This window comes from Embiotoca jacksoni, unplaced genomic scaffold, assembly GCF_022577435.1.
Source record: "Embiotoca jacksoni isolate LCO1_2020_lvr unplaced genomic scaffold, fEmbJac1.0.p SCAF_5, whole genome shotgun sequence".
NCBI lineage: Eukaryota > Metazoa > Chordata > Actinopteri > Embiotocidae > Embiotoca > Embiotoca jacksoni.
In genome coordinates, this window is record NW_027185403.1 from 11,843,055 (window position 1) to 11,860,672 (window position 17,618).

General features: G+C 42.4%; 1 protein-coding gene across 1 annotated transcript in view; it reads left to right on the plus strand.

Moving 5' to 3' along the window:
- The window catches only part of LOC138211563 (collagen alpha-1(XXIII) chain), a 127,769-nt gene that overhangs the window by 39,770 nt on the left and 70,381 nt on the right, over positions 1-17,618 (plus strand). The gene's annotated exons all lie outside the window — the stretch shown is intronic.

Below are 17,618 nucleotides of genomic sequence, written 5' to 3' on the forward strand. Positions count from 1 at the left end.
GTGTCATTTGTCCCTCTTGCACACCATTTCTGCTGCTCCACCAGACGGTAAATGTCCACCAAGAGACCCTAATTAGAGCCATCGGTGTGTCCATTTAAAGAAAAGCAGCAGTTCAGGTGTTTTATCAAATCAATGCAAACAATTTTCAGATGCATCAATCAACAAAAACATGACTTTTTTTTTTTTTACTTCCCATTTGACGCCATCAGCAGCCATGTTCGATTGTTTTTATCTTTTCAGTCAGTTTTTTGGGGGTATAGCTTAAACTTTATTTCATCATTTAGTGATCAGGAGTTTTGTAAAACACAAATCAAGAGCTTGACAACTTTTTGAGGATGTCAATCTTGTGTGCACCTTTGTAATGTGTGCAGGAATGCTGCTGGCATGTCATCCGAGTGGTATACACACACACACGTTTGTGCTCATGCTAAAAGACAGACAGTATCGCAACACACACACACACACACACACACACACACACACACACACACACACACACACACACACACACACACACACACACACACACACACACACACACACACACGTGAGAGTCTAAAGCACCAGATTAGTTAGTATATTTTACAATATTGCAAAGACAAACAGTGTTCACTAGTGGTATGTTAAATGTGGCATCTCACATGGTATCTAATTTCTTCAATCGTTTCTCCAGAGAGAGACATTTGAAGTATGACATGAACCAATGTGGCTTTGATTACATTCTAACAGCTGGGTTTGATTAGTCATTGAAGTAAAATCAATAAATCTGCATGTAAGAGCGCATTACTTTTGTCTGTGGGAATTCTGGCTGAGTGTATGTGTTACAACACTGTCTGTCCATGTAGTTTTGCCCTTCAGGCTGCTGTGGGTCCGTGTTAAACCTGCAGTATGTGGCACTAGGTGATTTCAGTGTGCTCTGTTGGTCTGCAGGGTGTCTCTATAGGGAGATTAGTTGCCTTCCGCTCGCTCAATGGGCTCCGTTAGTTTTAGGTCTTAGCATTGTCACGACTGGCGGGCGAACTGTTTTGCAACAGTTCTTTTTTTTGGCCCCAGTAACGGGGTGACCCACAAACTGGGAGAGGGAGGGCAGAGAAAAGAGAGGTTTGTGGGAACAATTTTATGACATAACCATCCTGATAAGTAATTTATAAAAACATAGTGCCATCAGCAAGCAGCATATGATCGGAGATTGAGAGGTAAATAATCATATTCACCACTGATTAATTGATAATTGATAAATGCTGTGGTGCAGTATAGTGCTGAAAAAGCCTTGAGCAGGAGCATGTGTAACCTCTGCTCAGCTCCGAGATGAAAGACAGACCTCCCCTCAGTGTTTTGGTTCTGTATCGGTTTTGTTTTTTCAGGAGGCACAAATAGCCAACGAAAGATCTCGATCCAGTCAGTTCCATAAAGGTGGGTGGGGTTGATGGAGGAGGCTGGGCAGGGGACTTCCCTGCCAGGGGATGCCAGATGTTGACCTGGCTCATCAGCAATAAGAGCGACAGCTGACTTTAAGCCAGAAGCATATGGGATGCGTAGAGTCTGCACTGGAAGCGAGAATTTTTTTTACAGAAGGTGACAATGAGAAAGAGGAGATGGGCTACATGATAAATAGTCAATTCAGAAATTACAGCATGGGAAAAAGGAATTGGGAGAAAGAGAGACGCTTCTGTTATTCATCAGCCATTCACATGTGCGGTGCCTTTTCACTGAACGTACCAGCAGCAGAGTGGGTCCTCCAGGCATCAATAACCAGCCGCTCACTCAACACAAGACTTCCATCCCTCTTTCTATCACTAACAGACTGTGTAATAAAACCAGCGTGTTGCACTCTGACTCTCTTTTGTCATTCACCCCCCCACATTATCAGTCTAATCATCTTCCCAACACTGAGTGGGGCTGTGCAGGTTCACCAGTTTGTACAAAGGGGCACAGGAAAAGATTATAGCCATTTATTTGCTGTGTTTTCATTCTAATAGACTGCAGACGCTTCGTGACACAGATGTTCACGCACAACATCGGACAGGATTTTTTTCATCAGCTTCGACTGACCGGTCTTGAGATGCCATCCGCGAGCTAATAGCCTGGTATCTATGCGATCTGCTCAGCACTAGATCCCCTGTTGTGCAGCCTGGACGTTGCAGTGAAAAAACAACAGACCACATGTTGATCCGTGTTGTTTTAGCCCTCCGGGGAGAGGGAAGAGATGTGATAAAGATCTTTGTGGGGTTTTGACCAATCCCTATTGTTAAGTAGGACTGTGTCTGTGTGTGTTTGTCTGAGAGGGCGAGAGAGAGAGAGAGAGAGAGAGAGAGAGAGAGAGAGAGAGAGAGAGAGAGAGAGAGAGAGAGAGAGAAGCATCCTTCACTTCATCAGTTCACTTCATTGTCAGTGCAGCTCCAGTCATTTTTGATGTCTGAGTACAGGATATTCTTTTGTATGACCAATGGAGGTTGTGCAAGAATGTAAAAAGGGAATGGAAAGAGAACGGGGAGTAGAGGAGAGAAAGGAAACGGCAGCAGCAAGAACAAAATCTCTGGATCCAGCAGCTCCAAAATGATTTACAACACAGGAACTTAACTCAAAGTCTTAAATCACAATCAATGTACTGATTGTGTGCCTCAGAGATTATTTTCATATGTGTTATCATAAATAACAGACATGCTCATAAAGTATCAAATATGACAGTGAAAAAGCCAAAGGGAATGTTTTCATTGACTTTATGGGATTTAATAATCATTGAGTTGAGTTACATGAGTTACAGTGGATGGAGTGTGCAGGCCTGCAGTCGCCACAGGACCACCGCAACCACAGGGCTCCTGTATAGAATATTGCTTTCATCTCTCCTCCCATGAATGTCATATATTATCCTTAAAAAATTACCTCTGCGTCCAACTAAATGATTTATCCAACTGCACCAAAACAACGTTTTATAAATCACATTAGGACAAGTTCAATTCCACCCACCGACTACACTGAGGTACATATCAAAATGGAGGAGAGTTTGGGGAGGAACAGGCATCTTCAGTTACAGAACTGATGGATGCAGAGGCTCGGTGTGTGTGTGTGTGTGTGTGTGTGTGTGTGTGTGTGTGTGTGTGTGTGTGTGTGTGTGCGTGCGTGTGTGCGTGCGTGTGTGCGTTTGTGTGTGTGTGTGTGTGTAGAGCCAGGCAATCCAGAGCCTCTCCATAAAGTAGCTGTAATGAGAACAGCATGGCTCGGGCAGCAGGAGAGGACTATTAGCTGACCTGTTCGTTATCAGTTAACAGGACTTACCCTATCTAGACTGAAAGATCAGGGAAGTCTATGATTACATGAACTGGTTGATCAATTATGATGGTTTTAATGAATGATATATTTTCCTTGGATAATATTTAAGATTCTCTGCTCATGTATTTTGTTTGTGTTGCTCTGCTGCCGTCCAAATTTACGGAAAGCACTGAAAAGTACGTAAATGAAGTTCGATGATTCATAGTTGAAGCATTTTTCTTATTCTAAGAACTACTTAACTTTAGTTAAATTAATTAGTGCATACTAAAGGATTAGCAAACAGATCCACATCAAAGACAAGAACATTTATGACTTTGATTTCCTTCTTGGAGTCATGAAGTTGTGGTACTGCAGTGGCTTTGGTGTAGTGTGCGTGTGTGTGTGTGTGTGTGTGTGGGGGGGGGGGGGAGCGTGTGTGTGTGTGAGATTGAGACTCCAGACGGTGGTAAGCCCAGAGGAAATACAGCTCAATAAAGTGTGCAACCGTGTCAAATGGAAGCCTAACATATCGGCCAAAGAGAGATAACAAGATTTAGACTTTTCACTGGATCATGGTATGGACCCATAAATCCGATCAGTGCAGCAGATGACGGAGTTGTACTTCAAGTAAGTGATTTTTGTCTTTACTCTTTACAGCCCAAACACTTTTTCTTTGCGGCGTATCGGTTGATGACAGGTGCGGCCTGCTTTTTGTCGCCACCTGCCCCCTTCTGAACACGTCTTCAGTGTGTGTGTGTGTGTGTGTGTGTGTGTGTGTGTGTGTGAGTGCGTGCGTGCGTGCGTGCGTGCATGCGTGCGTGCGTGCGTGCGTGCGTGCGTGTCATCAGCTCCACACAAGGTGCGCATGTGCCGTCACTGCATGTTACTCGGTTTGATCCAGGTATTGTATTAAGTTGACACATCTGCTCTCTGATACTTTTGTCAGGTTGTTTGAAGTCCAGGGATCTCCAGTACCTGGTCTTTGTATCTGCACTCCCACAGCGACTGTTTAACCTTTCTCTCCCTGTCCGCTTGAATTGCATACTGGATGCTTCAGGCTTTGGGCCTCTGCGTGACTTTTTGAAGTTAAAATGGAAGTGCGGATCCCCACTGAATCAGATTTTGAACTGTAAAAGGTTGTAAAGATTTTGACTTTGATGAGCTGCGCTGAAATATTATGACATTGAAAAACTCCACTGTGGTTGATCTAACTTTAATGACTGTCAGAGGCTTTCTGGCAATGTTGCTCTTGTTCATTCAGACAGACAGAAACAGTGATGTATGGTACCAAGAAGGATAAAGCTGGAGAAGAGAGTTGATCTGGAGAAATGATGTGGAGGCAGAGACGGATGGAGCAAGACAGGGAGGAGCAGATGAGAGGAGGAAAAGGCTACATGAGAGAAGTCTGTGCCAATCTTCTCAGGCTGTTTAGAAATGTAAAGTGATGTTTACAGTCATGTTGTTATTATTTGCAGGTGGAGACGCTGAGATCACTGAGTTGTCTTCTCCGACTGGTCTGTCATTAAATTTCTCTCTAACCAACCCCGTCACTGAAGAAAAACTTTCTTCTTTTTTTGCCTATAAATCAGTCAGAGGCAAGAGTTTGGGTTGGAGTGGCCTTTAAAGTGCCAATGATCCTGATTAATGGAGAATCTCACATGTAAAGTGCTCTGGAGCATTGTTTATGAGGTGGTGGAGGTTTGACCGAAACAACGGAGGATTTTAGACATGGTTTCCTCATGGCTCTGTCAGATGCTCTGTCAGTGGGTGAAAGATTTATGTATGATGCGGCTTCTCACCTGCTCAGCTGCCAAAAGGCTCCCCCTTGTGTCCAGAGACGTTTAGAATAAGGACCCCAGAACACGCTTGCAGTTTCAACCTTCAGTGTGTAACTTTGGCTGTTTTAATGTATCCTTTTTAGACACTGAATGTCTTTTGATAAATGCAGAAGTTACAGAGTCTGCACAGACTCTCAGCTCACCTCCTCAAAAAAACACCCCACACTTCTCATCTGGGAAAATTAGTGGCGCTTTCCCTTTATGCATGAAACGGTAGGTCAAACAGGAAAATATGTGCACGTTTATGGAGCGACGCCTGCCAGCTAGTTCAGACAGTCAACTCGAGCTGCTCCGCTCTGCATCACGTGACATTCCACATACTCCATAATCATCTGACATACACGCCCTCCAAATTTGGCGGTCTATTAAAGCTGGGAAATTTCCCATGTCCCCCTTTCTGCCTGTCAACAACACTGCTGCCTACACTGTTTGCTCGGTCACCCCACCACCCCGCAACCACCTGCGGGCTCCGGGGGGATTAAGATATTTGCTCATCACTCCCCGAATATATCGGTGTAATGCCATCTACGGGGAGAGATGAATCCGGAGCCTAGACGCCAAACTCAAACTATGTTCTGCTGTTGAAATAAACATTTCAAACGTGAGTTGTCTGACTGAGATGAGCGTTGTGGCTTCCTTCAAGGGCTGTACATGTGACAAATTGAAGGAAAACACCTGAATTCAGTCTCACTTGTGTAAATATCATGATGCTGGGAGTATATGGAGGTGCTGCACAATATTGTTTTGCTACACTATATATTTGCCCATTTGTACCTGTCCTCACTGCCAGATCTTGCAACAAAACACTGCAGGCACCGGCTGAAACTTGTCTTACTTCCACAAAGACTTTCTTTATTGAACATCATTAATATAAACAAATGTTTCTGCTCTTTCTGTGGTCTCTTTTAAACCTTTCATTAATTTGAATCTGTTTGTCCTATCAAACATGACCTCTGAATTGCTGTGGTGTGTTTTTGACTGCTGTTCTATAAAACAAGGAACTCTGTTTAGAAAGTTTTGTACAATTTCTTATTCTTCGCAGGTGAGTGAGTACATTTTAGGTGCTCACTTCTTTACAGGGGTGTTTAAAAGCTTGAGGGTACAGTACATACTGTAGGTGTAGGTTCAGGTTATTCATGTGGCTGTGATGGTTCAAGTCAGGTTTAGTGGTTAGAGATGTCTGTGAAGACAAAGTGGTGTGTGTGTGTGTGTGTGTGTGTGTGTGTGTGTGTGTGTGTGTGTGTGTGTTTAACGGTTTGCAGGAGGTTTATTTTGACTGGAGCACTGAGACACTGGTAGACAGCTGGTGTTGTCGCTGTTGGTTTACTTTAGGGCTCAGGCTCACACACACACACACACACACACACACACACACACACACACACACACACACACACACACACACACATCCATGCATGCCAGCCCCATGCATCATATGTGAGCATAGATTTATGCACGCTCACAGACACATGCTGATATATATTTGATTGTTATTCTTTACCATTAACTGTTCTCTCTGTTTCTTTCCCTCTCTCATGTCTTGACTATGACGTCTCCATGTGACCCACCGTCTTCCTTCCTCCACATCCTCCAGGTATGTTTCAAGTTTTACCTTCCCCGCTCCTCTTTCTCTCCATCTCTTCCTGTCTTTAGTTTGATCAAACTGCTACGTGTTCCCAATTTTCCAATCACTGCCTCTCACTGTTAAACCACCGCTCTGTCAAGACGCTCAACACACGAGACTGACTGACCTCCATGTGGTGACCGAGCGGTGATATGGCTTGGGGCATATATGACTGCAGTGAATATATTACACGCACGCTGACAATGTGCCAGCAAATATCATTAATCACAGTCTTGTTTTGGCTCTTGTGAGTCAGCCATGTGGAAGTGATTTCTGTGGTTTAAACACTATTTAACTTTTGGGTCCTGCGATGCATTTTTACTCCTTCAGCATTTTGTGCATGTTTTTTATTTTCTGTTCTGATCAGAGTTGCTCACAGAGTGACTCGGCAGTTATTCACTCCATCTAAAAATACATCCACCCCTCCCACCCCCCACTGCAGCCCATCTTTTCATGAAGGAAGTGGCTGTCAAACGTTGAGAATTTCTGTCTTGGTTTCTGCTGTTCAAATAAAAGTCGTAATAACTTTCACGCATGTCTGAGATCACATACTTGACTGCGTGGTGCACATGTGTTTCTACATGTTTGTGAATCTGAAAGGATGCTAACATATCCTTAAGTGTTTCCCGATTGGCGTTTGGAGGGTCTGTCTGTTGTATTTCCTAATATGGGACACAAGGACCTCCGTTCTCTTCAGACACCTCTCAGCCAGTGGAGGCTGCTGTGGTCGCGCCTGGTGTAGTCAAGAGTTCAGGGTGTCTGCTGGTGAGGTTCAGGAGACGGGGAAGGAATTGTTGGGGGGAATTCATCCCGGTCCTCAAACTGCCTTATGTTTGCCCTGCACTGACTCATCCATGACGGAGCTTTATCGCATCTCCAGTTTACTGACACACACACACACACACACACACACACACACACACACACACACACACACACACACACAAACACAAACACACACACACACACACTGGGACCAACACAGCGTGATAATTGTGTCTGTGTTCAGCAACCGTGAGAGGAAGTTGTCGGTTACAAATAGAATCATGTACGTCTGTATTCTTATTGAGTTTGATTTTCTGGATATAAAAAGCAGATAAAGGAGTCTCAGTGAGTCACAGTGTGTGTCTGATGTGGAAACAGCAGTGCTGACTGCCAGCTGTCCACACCTTCCACCAGGCATTTTTACACTCGTTTGACAAAACAGTGAGGAAAGAAGAGACAGATTTGAGAAGCAAGTGGGTGGTTGACTTGTAACAACTCAGGATGGAAGTTACATGGAATAAGTCCTGATATTTTATAGGATATTTTGAGGTTTTAGTCAGAAAAAAGTGAAGTATACAGAGCTACACTGTCCCAGTTGTAGCTGATGTGTACATGATGCAAACAACCAGACATCAAGAATTGGTTGTTGTTTCAAATTTCTCATGTTATGGGATAACAAGGCTTGAAATGTGAATCGCAACTGCTGGTTTTAGTAGTCGCTACGATCACTGTGATGCATTTGGCTCATTATTAAGTGAGCTGTATCGATGGTAGATACCGCAGCAGTAGTTTATTTAGATGTTAAACTTTTAAATATTTCTTGAACTAAGCAGCTCTTGCCAATATTTGCTTTTGTAGCTTCTGCAGAGTTTTATTAACTCTTGTCTGCTGAGAAAGCAGATCTAACATGCATCAAGTTTGTTATCTCAGACTTCTTTGCAAAGCAAATGGTGAGAAGCCATGCCTTGTGTCATTTTCTTTTCTCTGACTCTCTAAGATCTGTTGACCTGGGACAATCTTTCTGGTAAAATTAACGGTAATTGTATCACATTTTAGACCACCCTGACCATCACAATTATTATTTTTTATTCCAAATGTAATTATTTGATCTGAGTGTCAAAGTGAGAGCCAGTAAGTGTGGACACGTCTGCTGTCACTGCTGCCCATGCAGCAAAAGAGTCTGATGACACTGTTTCTCAGTGGAAGTTCGCCTGCTTTCCCGGCACTTCAAAAGGACATGCATACAGTACAACAACAAACTCAGACCTCAGCACTCGGGACCACTATTGGATACTGACTGTAGAATAAAAACAAACCTGATAAAGCAAATAGGACCCCCTCCCCTGGCCCAACGGATACATGCTGGGGGGGGGCACAACTTGGCCTGCTGGGGGGGCTCTTTAATGTGCCGAGGAAGCGTCACACTGGAATGCTCTGCACAAACAAGCCTCGGCACACGTGTTGAAGGCCTGTGTGTGTGTGTGTGTGTATGTATGTATGTATGTGTCTGTGTGTGTGTGGTACATGGTAGGAGTATAAATGCAAGTTTGAAAGGGGTTGTGATGTGTGTATCAGTGTGATTTTTCCTGTCAAACACGAGTGCAGGTTTCATATGGACCTGCTATCAACCGCAAACCCACATTGTGGTTGTCAGAGAAAACACGCCTGCAGCGGCTGTAAACAGTGAGGATTTGGCTTGACTTCTTTCAGGTTTTCTGAAATCTGCCACAGATCTTTATCTTTTTACAGTAGGCTCTTGAAAGACACCAATGTACCAATGTTACTGAACAGTTGCACAATCCCTTTATCTCCGTCGTGTTTACCCTCCAGAGCCCTCCAGGTCGAGGAAAACACTTTCCTTCTCCGGCTGTCTGTGTCTCTCTCTTGTCTTGCTTGCTTTAAATGCACATCGTTTTTCAAACATCTGGCAGTTCAAGTAGTAGTCACACATTTTTTACGATACATTGTTAGTCTATTGTACACTTTACAATATGACACACGTGCATTTGTGTTGTACATACATATGGCGCATTTATGAGTAGACAGTGATGTTGACGACATAAACTGTTTCTGAATTTAACTCGTATGTCAAGTGTTCTAATATATTGATATTTTGCTTTGATTTATTAGTGTTTTGTTAATTACGGAAAATTAAATATTTCTGGCAGAAAACTAATAACAAGGAGGGACTTTAGCTAGCAACACCAAAACAACTAATGGAAAAAGTCTATTGATTTTATATGTCATGTTGAATGGGAGTCTGTGGGGCTGTCCGGTTTTTGGAGCCATTCTCTTGCGTTACCTTAAGGCACTTCCGCATCAGCCTAATTTTTTTAGGACCTGGAAGCTACGTTCACTTATCCAGAAAGCTGGCATCTACTGTTACCCAGATTTTAGGGAACATCAGTAAATTGTAGCATCTAGTGATAACCTCAATGAAAGGTGTTTACAAGAAATCTGTAAATTGTGGTTATAAAACACCCTCGGTGACACTCTCCCCCTCTAAACTGAATGAGGACAAAAGGTTTGTACCGTAATGTGTGATGTAACCTTTTCTTTTTTTTAAAGGGACTTTTAACAGGCCTCTGTGTACTGTACATTATCTTCATTCTCTCAAAACTTTTGAAGTATTTACAAGCTTAACTTGTCTGTGGCCTTGGATAACTTCGAGGAAATCCAATCCTCCCTCAGTAAACAAGCTTTCTGGAGTGGTTTATGTTTATATGTGTTTTGCATTGCTGTTTTTGTCATGCTGTGAGGGCTGCCATTTGTTGGTGTTTTACTTTGCCATCGTCACATGAAGCTTCGTCAACATTGTTTACACTGTGGTGTAAAAATCTCATGAACTGTGGAAAACAGCCATAAAATGTGAAGAGGGAAAAAAAGAGAGCTTCTTTTTCTTTTATTAATTAAAATGAAATGTGTAACTGATGGGTTCTGTCATGTTGTTTGTAATGGTTGGCCATGTGTTCTTTCATGCCTGATGTTAACCATGTTGATGGGTTTGCGTTTCTAATTCTTTCCAAGCACTGAAAGGCAGGACCCCGCAGCATCTGAGAGAAAAATCTTCTATGAAACACAGAGGAGCAAAAGGGATAAAAGAGCTTTTAATTAGAAATCTGTCCTTTATTAATGTTTTAATTTTCCTTTAAAAAATTATACTGACTAATGATTTAATGAACTCATGATGGAGCTAAATGCAGCCAAAGGCAGAATTGGAAGAAAATCATCAACTTATTTCTTCATCCTTCATGTGTTTTGCCATGACTAAACCTTAGACAGGCTACCGTAGCTTTCATTTCCAGATTAAATCTGCAGTAAAATAATGTGCATAGATAAATAGATTTTCTATGCCAATAAAGGATTAAAGTCTGGTGATATTCTATATTTTTCTTATTGTCAACAAATCCCATACAGAGCCCAAAGCCAACGATAAATTCTAACTGTAGCCAAAACCCAGTAAAGCTGCTTCTTCTGTGCCACAGACCTCCCTGTTCTCATATTTTCTGACATGTTTCTTCATTATGATGCATATGGGCACAGTAGTTTATTAGAGTCTAGCTGTAGACACCATTCTCATGCTTTAAATATTTCACAATATGCCAAATCAGTGCGCTACATTTGCTAAAAATGACAGACAGTTTTTCAATTTTTTTATTATTTCACTTTTTTTAAAGTATGATAGTTATATTTGTCACATGTTCAAAAATGTGTCAATAATGTGACTCAGTATACAATAGTAATAAATGGGTTTGTGGTTAGAACCTCGAAGAGGACATGAGAGGCAGAATAGACACATTATTTGTTTTTTCTCTTTTCATGGGATTAAAGAAAACAAATAGCAGCCTTATTCTTTAAAACCATTTTTCATTTTGGTGCTTTTCTTTTTATATGACAGTGACAAAAGGATATTTCTATACTGTACATAAACTAATATGATCTGCATATTTTTTCACACTGCATGTACAAATGTTTGTGCTTCCTCTTACTCTGTCTTATGCATGTTGCCAAGTGTGTTTAAACAAGCAAATGGTCTCGATAAAGTGTGCAAGCATATGAAGGTGACTGCGCTGACCATGAAACATAATACCGACCCTATAGTGTAATTACGTGTGTGTTTATGCAGCGCACAGAGAAAGAAAAACATCGGAAGGGACAAATTAACCTCGGTGACTTTATACTGATGCATTGGCTCAGCAGCAGTTCATAACCATATGTTCTGTCTATCACTGGATGTGAGGAATCTGCAGCTTTCCTAAAAAAAAAAGGCATCGCTCTGCTGCAGCTCTCTTCGTAGCGTCGTGTCAGAAACAATCAGCCCCCTGCTGAGACGTCAGGTGAAAAGGCTAAACATGATCTGACCCTCTGCTCATTATCCTAAATCTCTGGTTAGCGGGAGGAACTGGGAAAAGGGTGACACGAAGGGTGGAGGGAAAGTGAGATTTCCTTCTCGTTTTTATACAGTTTTGAGTGGAAACAGCAGAAATAAAAAAAAATTAATAAAAATCCATCATGCGATACACCCTAAAAAGTACAAGATGTTCAAAAGACTGATTGTGTTCAGGGGAACTGGTTATCGGCTCTTCATAATGCCCGTATCATGATTAAACAGGACATGTGCAGGGTGTGTTTTATTTATCATACCTTATACAGTGGGACGCTGTCGTGTGGTATTTTAGTACCGATGAGAAAATATTGGACGTGGATTTTGTGTCAGATCTGCAAGTCTTGACGATCGACTGCAAGGTGCCTCTATAACACCTTCAGTTTAGCGACCTCTTTGTCATCTCAGTTACGCCCTCGTAGGGCTTGGTATAGATCAAAAATAATTAATATCGCTAGTGGTACCAGTGCCTTGACTTTGAAACTGGTTCCTGAATTTTACATTTTTTTGATGCATATTTTATGAAATCAGTTTTGACCAAAATAAAATTAGGTTTTAAATTGCAGTATAAATCTTTAGTTTTCATGCAGTTTAGAAGTGGAGAGGGTAACCCTGGTTATTTCTGTAACTACAATTTACAGAGGTTCCCTCAACACCTCACATGGAGACTTATCAGCCACAACCCACCGCTGGTTCCTAAATGCCTGACATGCCAGGTATCATTAGACGCAGCAACTTATTGATGTTCCCGAGAAGCCTCACAGGCAAACTGATTGTACGTTTTAAAATGAAAACATGTTAGTGTGGATGTGGCCTTGGTATCAAAATTGGGTACGAAATGATGAGACATTTTTCAAAAGATAGTAGGGAAGCAATTAGTTCGATACCATAAAAGCCTTGAAATTCGGTACCTAGCCCGACAACCTGGCACTGCAATTTTTCCATGCAAAGACAAACAAATTAGGAGGCAAATTAGATATGAAACAATAAAAATAACAAGAGATATCCAAATTTCTCTCGAAGTACTGAGATTTGCATTCATATAATGTTAATATATAATATTAATTCATCCTTAAATGATCAATGGTTCTGACAGGTTTTTATGATGGATGCATCGCCTCCAAAATGAAAGTCTGATGTGACCATGAATGAGTGAAAGCTAAATGGGCCCCACTGCTTTGTTGTTGTTTTTGTAATGACTCCCTTGTTCAATATCTGTTGGCATTCTTTACTGAGAATGCTCATTAAACAAAGATGGAAACGCAGCGAGGTTGTTTTTTTGAGGGAAAAAGCACTGCAGACAGAAAAACTAGTGGAAGCAAGAGTCAGGTGTAACAGTGTTTAAATCAGACTTGTGGAAAGACGTTTGCAGATATGGAGCAGCCCTTTGGCTCAGAGACGGACTTCAGCAGTGATGGATGTGGTGTAAAAAGCTAATACGCTCTGTATGAGGGTGGAGCCCCGGCTGCTCTCACACGGTCTGAAACTCCCTCTATACTCCAGGGCTCTGTAACTCTCAACCCTGAAATGAGCATGTTTGGGTCTCACTGTGGGACCTGAGCTCATTAAAACCTCTTTCTCTGCGTGTCAACAGATTTTTCACCGTCATATTTATTCATGCAATATCCTGTCCTGATTTCCTCTCCAATCTGTGCTGAATTGTCTGTGATTCAACGTCAAAGATCCATCACAAAATAGAGCCAATTGTCAGCAGTATGAGAGGTCGATGCTGAATCAGATGGTATGGTGATGTGGTAACAGATTCCAGGTCCGTTGAAAGTCTCCTCAGGCAGTAGGAGAGTTAATAAATGTAAAAATGAACCACCATTCCAGCCAGTCACTCGAGGATATGAAGACAATGATGTGTGTGTGCGTATACAGTATGGATAGAATTAGTGACGGGAGAGTTGTGCATGTGCAGGGAGCACCATTTACATTATTTATGTGTGCGAGTGGACACAATGTACAGAAGGCCCCTAGAAATGCTCGAAAAATACAAGCTGCAGGTCGTTTACTGAGAAGGCCACGTCCATTTTTATTTCACAATAAGTTGGATTTGACTCGTGTGCCAAATGTGTGTCAATATTTGTGCTTTGGAGAAAATCCCTTTTCTGAATTGATTACATTCGCCTATGAATTGAACCCAGCTGGAGCTCTGGTCTCTCGACGTGTGTTTTCCGTGTGCGCCACTCGTCGAACACACAGGCCAGCGCTCATTCATCCCTGATTAAGACCCCTTGGTCCTCATCTGTGTAAAGCTAAAAGTATACTTGATGAAATATTACTTCGAGGAACTACAAAGAGAGCTCTGGGTTGGTTGTGTGTGTGGGGGGGGGCTCAGACAGTGATGTATCACCTTTATTTAGGAGGGACAGCTGGCCCATTACTGCTTATTACAGCCTGTTACAGCCACTTACAGCATAATTTGTTCCCAGTTATTTGTACAGTAAGTCGGGCTTTCCTTAAACACAGATATTGGAACATGTGCACACACAGCCACTCCATCTTTTTTATGCACACACATTGCTCATGCTGAGGCCCCAGATAAAGCCACAACAGGGACTCGTCTCTGTAGTGCACGCTGCAGTCTCGTGGAGTACGGCTGACATACCGAGCACTGCACACTGATTAGGAAACCTTTCTTACAGGTGTATCAAGTTTACAGCGTTATGTATGCGTGCGTTTGTTTGTCACTGAAGGATGCAGTGTTAATGTGCGGAGCAGCTGGGCTTTGCTGAAATAAAATGCTGGAAAAATTACACAGAGGTGGATGAGAGGAAAACTTAGCAAGGAGAAACAGGGTGGAAAATGGATGTTGCCAAAAAGTGAAAGAGGACCATGGCAGATGGGGGAGAACAAGTGTGTTTGGTCAGTTTAACCCAAAGCTCCTCTGTGCCGTGCCAGCCTCACATGAAAGAGCTGTTCACTGTCGGCCAAAGGCAGCTAAGCCAGAGGTGCTGATGTCACCGACTGCTCCCTGCTCTCCCACCTCACTTCACTTTATTTGAAATTTAACTTTAAAAATGAGGTTTCTCAAGCTGCTTTAATGTATTAATGTAGCTATGGACTCCATTGTAGGTATTGTGTAAAAACAGTTAGGTCATAGCAAAGTAGTCTTGACATTAAACTGCACGTATCCTTTTAAAGCAGTTAGCAATCCAATCTATGCAAACTGCTTATCATGCTGCTGTCATACTGTGTTAGAATTTTTAAGACAGTTTTTCTCCCCTTTTATAGTACTGCTTAGCAGGAAGTGAGATGAGGTAAGCATGTCTTTGTCCAGATGTTTCTCCGTAACAAGGACACAAGCTCAGGACTTCTTCACATCACTCAACGACTTTTCATTTGCCTTCAAATCAGTTTGAGGAAATAAAAACTAAAATAAACTATCATAAATTGGATCAAACTCACTATCACATGTGCCAAAGCCAGTCATGGCTAAATTATTTCCAGTAAGAGTGCATGCATCTCTGACTTAATGAAGCAGGTGATGCAGACAGTGAACAGAGATAAGTGACTGCCAAGTCAGATTCTGGTTGGATCTTTGTGTACTAAATAAATCTCATGGAATTGTTAACGCCTGACATGTGACACAAAGTTACTGCTACAAAAAATTAAGCTATTTTTCTGCGGTGAGTCATAAATCTCCCAAAGTCCACGTCCCCGCATCCTCAAATTGAAGGAACAAATTGCAGTAAGATTTAGAAAAACGGCTGACGGCTAAAAAAAAGAGTACTTTGATTGTCGCTAATCATTGAACCTTGAGCCCGGGGTGTCAGAGATGGATGTGTGTCGTCCTCCCATGGAGCAGAGGGTGATGTAGGAGCATGTGCCACAGTTTGATCTCCATGTCAGGCGACTCCTGTTCAGGCCACAGGTCACCTCAGCCCTGCCGCCTCCCTGCGGCGAGAGTGGGACACCTGATCTGAGGTCCTGTCAAGCATGGTTAACCAACTCCACACCCGAGGGGCTGGAGAGGGGTCGCTGACGTGGTTGGGGGTGGAAGTTTAGTCTCATTCCTCTTCTGCTCTTTAGAACAAATGATTGTGGATGAAATAAAATCTGCTAATGGAGTCAGATTTTACCTCCACTGTTGTTGGAAGTTGTAGTATGTGGTTCAGTCTCAGCCAGGTGCCATTAACTTCTGACAAGCACGTGGGAGTGAGGTTGTGTCACACTCAAAGGATTCCCCCCTCCCAACCGGAAAACCACAATTATCTGTCATGTGTTTTCACTGTAAATGATGATGTTACCTGAATGAGTCACATCGCGTAGCTTTCCCTGGAGCTTCATTCTTTGGTTCACTGGCTTTTATAGGTTACCTCTGCCTTGCTTTGCACTGCGATTGGCTGCAGAGTGCCTCACAACTTTAAAGAGAATAACAAAATATACCCGACCATGGAAGTTTATCCCAGTCTGAGAGGTGTAAACTGTCTCCTCCCTAAACACCATTGTTTCCACAGCTCTGTGCGGATCCATTAACAAGAGATGGGGACACTTAACACTTGGCATATGATGTTGATACTGCTAAACAATCACAGCAAGGATTTTTCTCTGATGAAAACCTTCTGCAACTGATTGACTTTCACCAAGCTTCATCCAATCCCTGTGCAGCTCGAGCCAGGCTTCGAGGAGGAAGATGCCGTTTAAATAATGATTATCTTGTTTAGACGGAGCTGATATGAGTATGGGCTGCCTCAGAGCTCCTCTGTTACACAGCAGGAACTGTCTGGACTTTAAAATACTGCTGTACAGCGGAGAGGGTTAGAGAGAGGATGCCAGGAAATGTATGGTTTTTATTTTACAGTTCAGTTAAACCATTACCATGTTGTCATTTCTGTGCTTACTAACAAGTTTTTAACAAATACTTTAATTATTTCTTTAGAAGACTTTGTTGCAGAAGCCTTCTCCTCAGCTCAGCTTTCCACTCCTGTCTTATCTGGCAACCCTACAGAGGAATCTCACACTAAATTATTCATTTCTGTTGTCCGTTGTTGTGGAAGCCACATAAAGAGCTTTGCAGGCAAAAGCTGAGAATATTGAATGCATTTCTGATCTCATAGTATTTCAAATTCAATTCATTTGGAGACCAACATGTGACCTTTGGGTGCTTTTCCTTTATGATTGCCTGCACAGCATACATTTCTACGTGTTAGTCGAGGTTTAGTCACCAAACACAACACGCACTCTTGCCAGTGCTTTATGATCACTTCAGGACCTGTCAGAGCGAATAGACCGCTTTCACCAGTTCAATAAGAATTCTCCAAAAAGAAAAATAATAAATGAGAGTTAGAAGTGAAAAGTCGTAACCGTAGTTTTCATAAGCTTGTCAGTTTGAACCACGCAAAGATAAAGATTAAAAGCCACTGACATCCCCAGCACCCCAGGTGGCAGAATGGGAGGTTTTTTTCCGTAAATTAATCCATCAGTATGTATTAACTTCATGCTTTCAAATATTTGTTTTTTTTCTTCACAATGCGAAATACAGTTTCTCGTCTCTGAAGTCATATCTCTGTGTTTTCTTCCTCTCTTGTCTGTCTTGTTCTCCCGTGAGAGCGTGCTCTGAGCAGTTGTGATGAAAGGGATCGGCTGCTGGCTGTGGTTTGATTGTCTGGCTGACAGCTGGCCCACATGTTTATTTTTCTATTTATCTCCCGCGCCCTGAGCCGACACATGCTCGGCCGCTCGCGACATCAGCAGCAGGCCTGAGCTGGTGAGAAAGGGGAGAGATGGTGGGACAGATGTCTGTTTCACATCA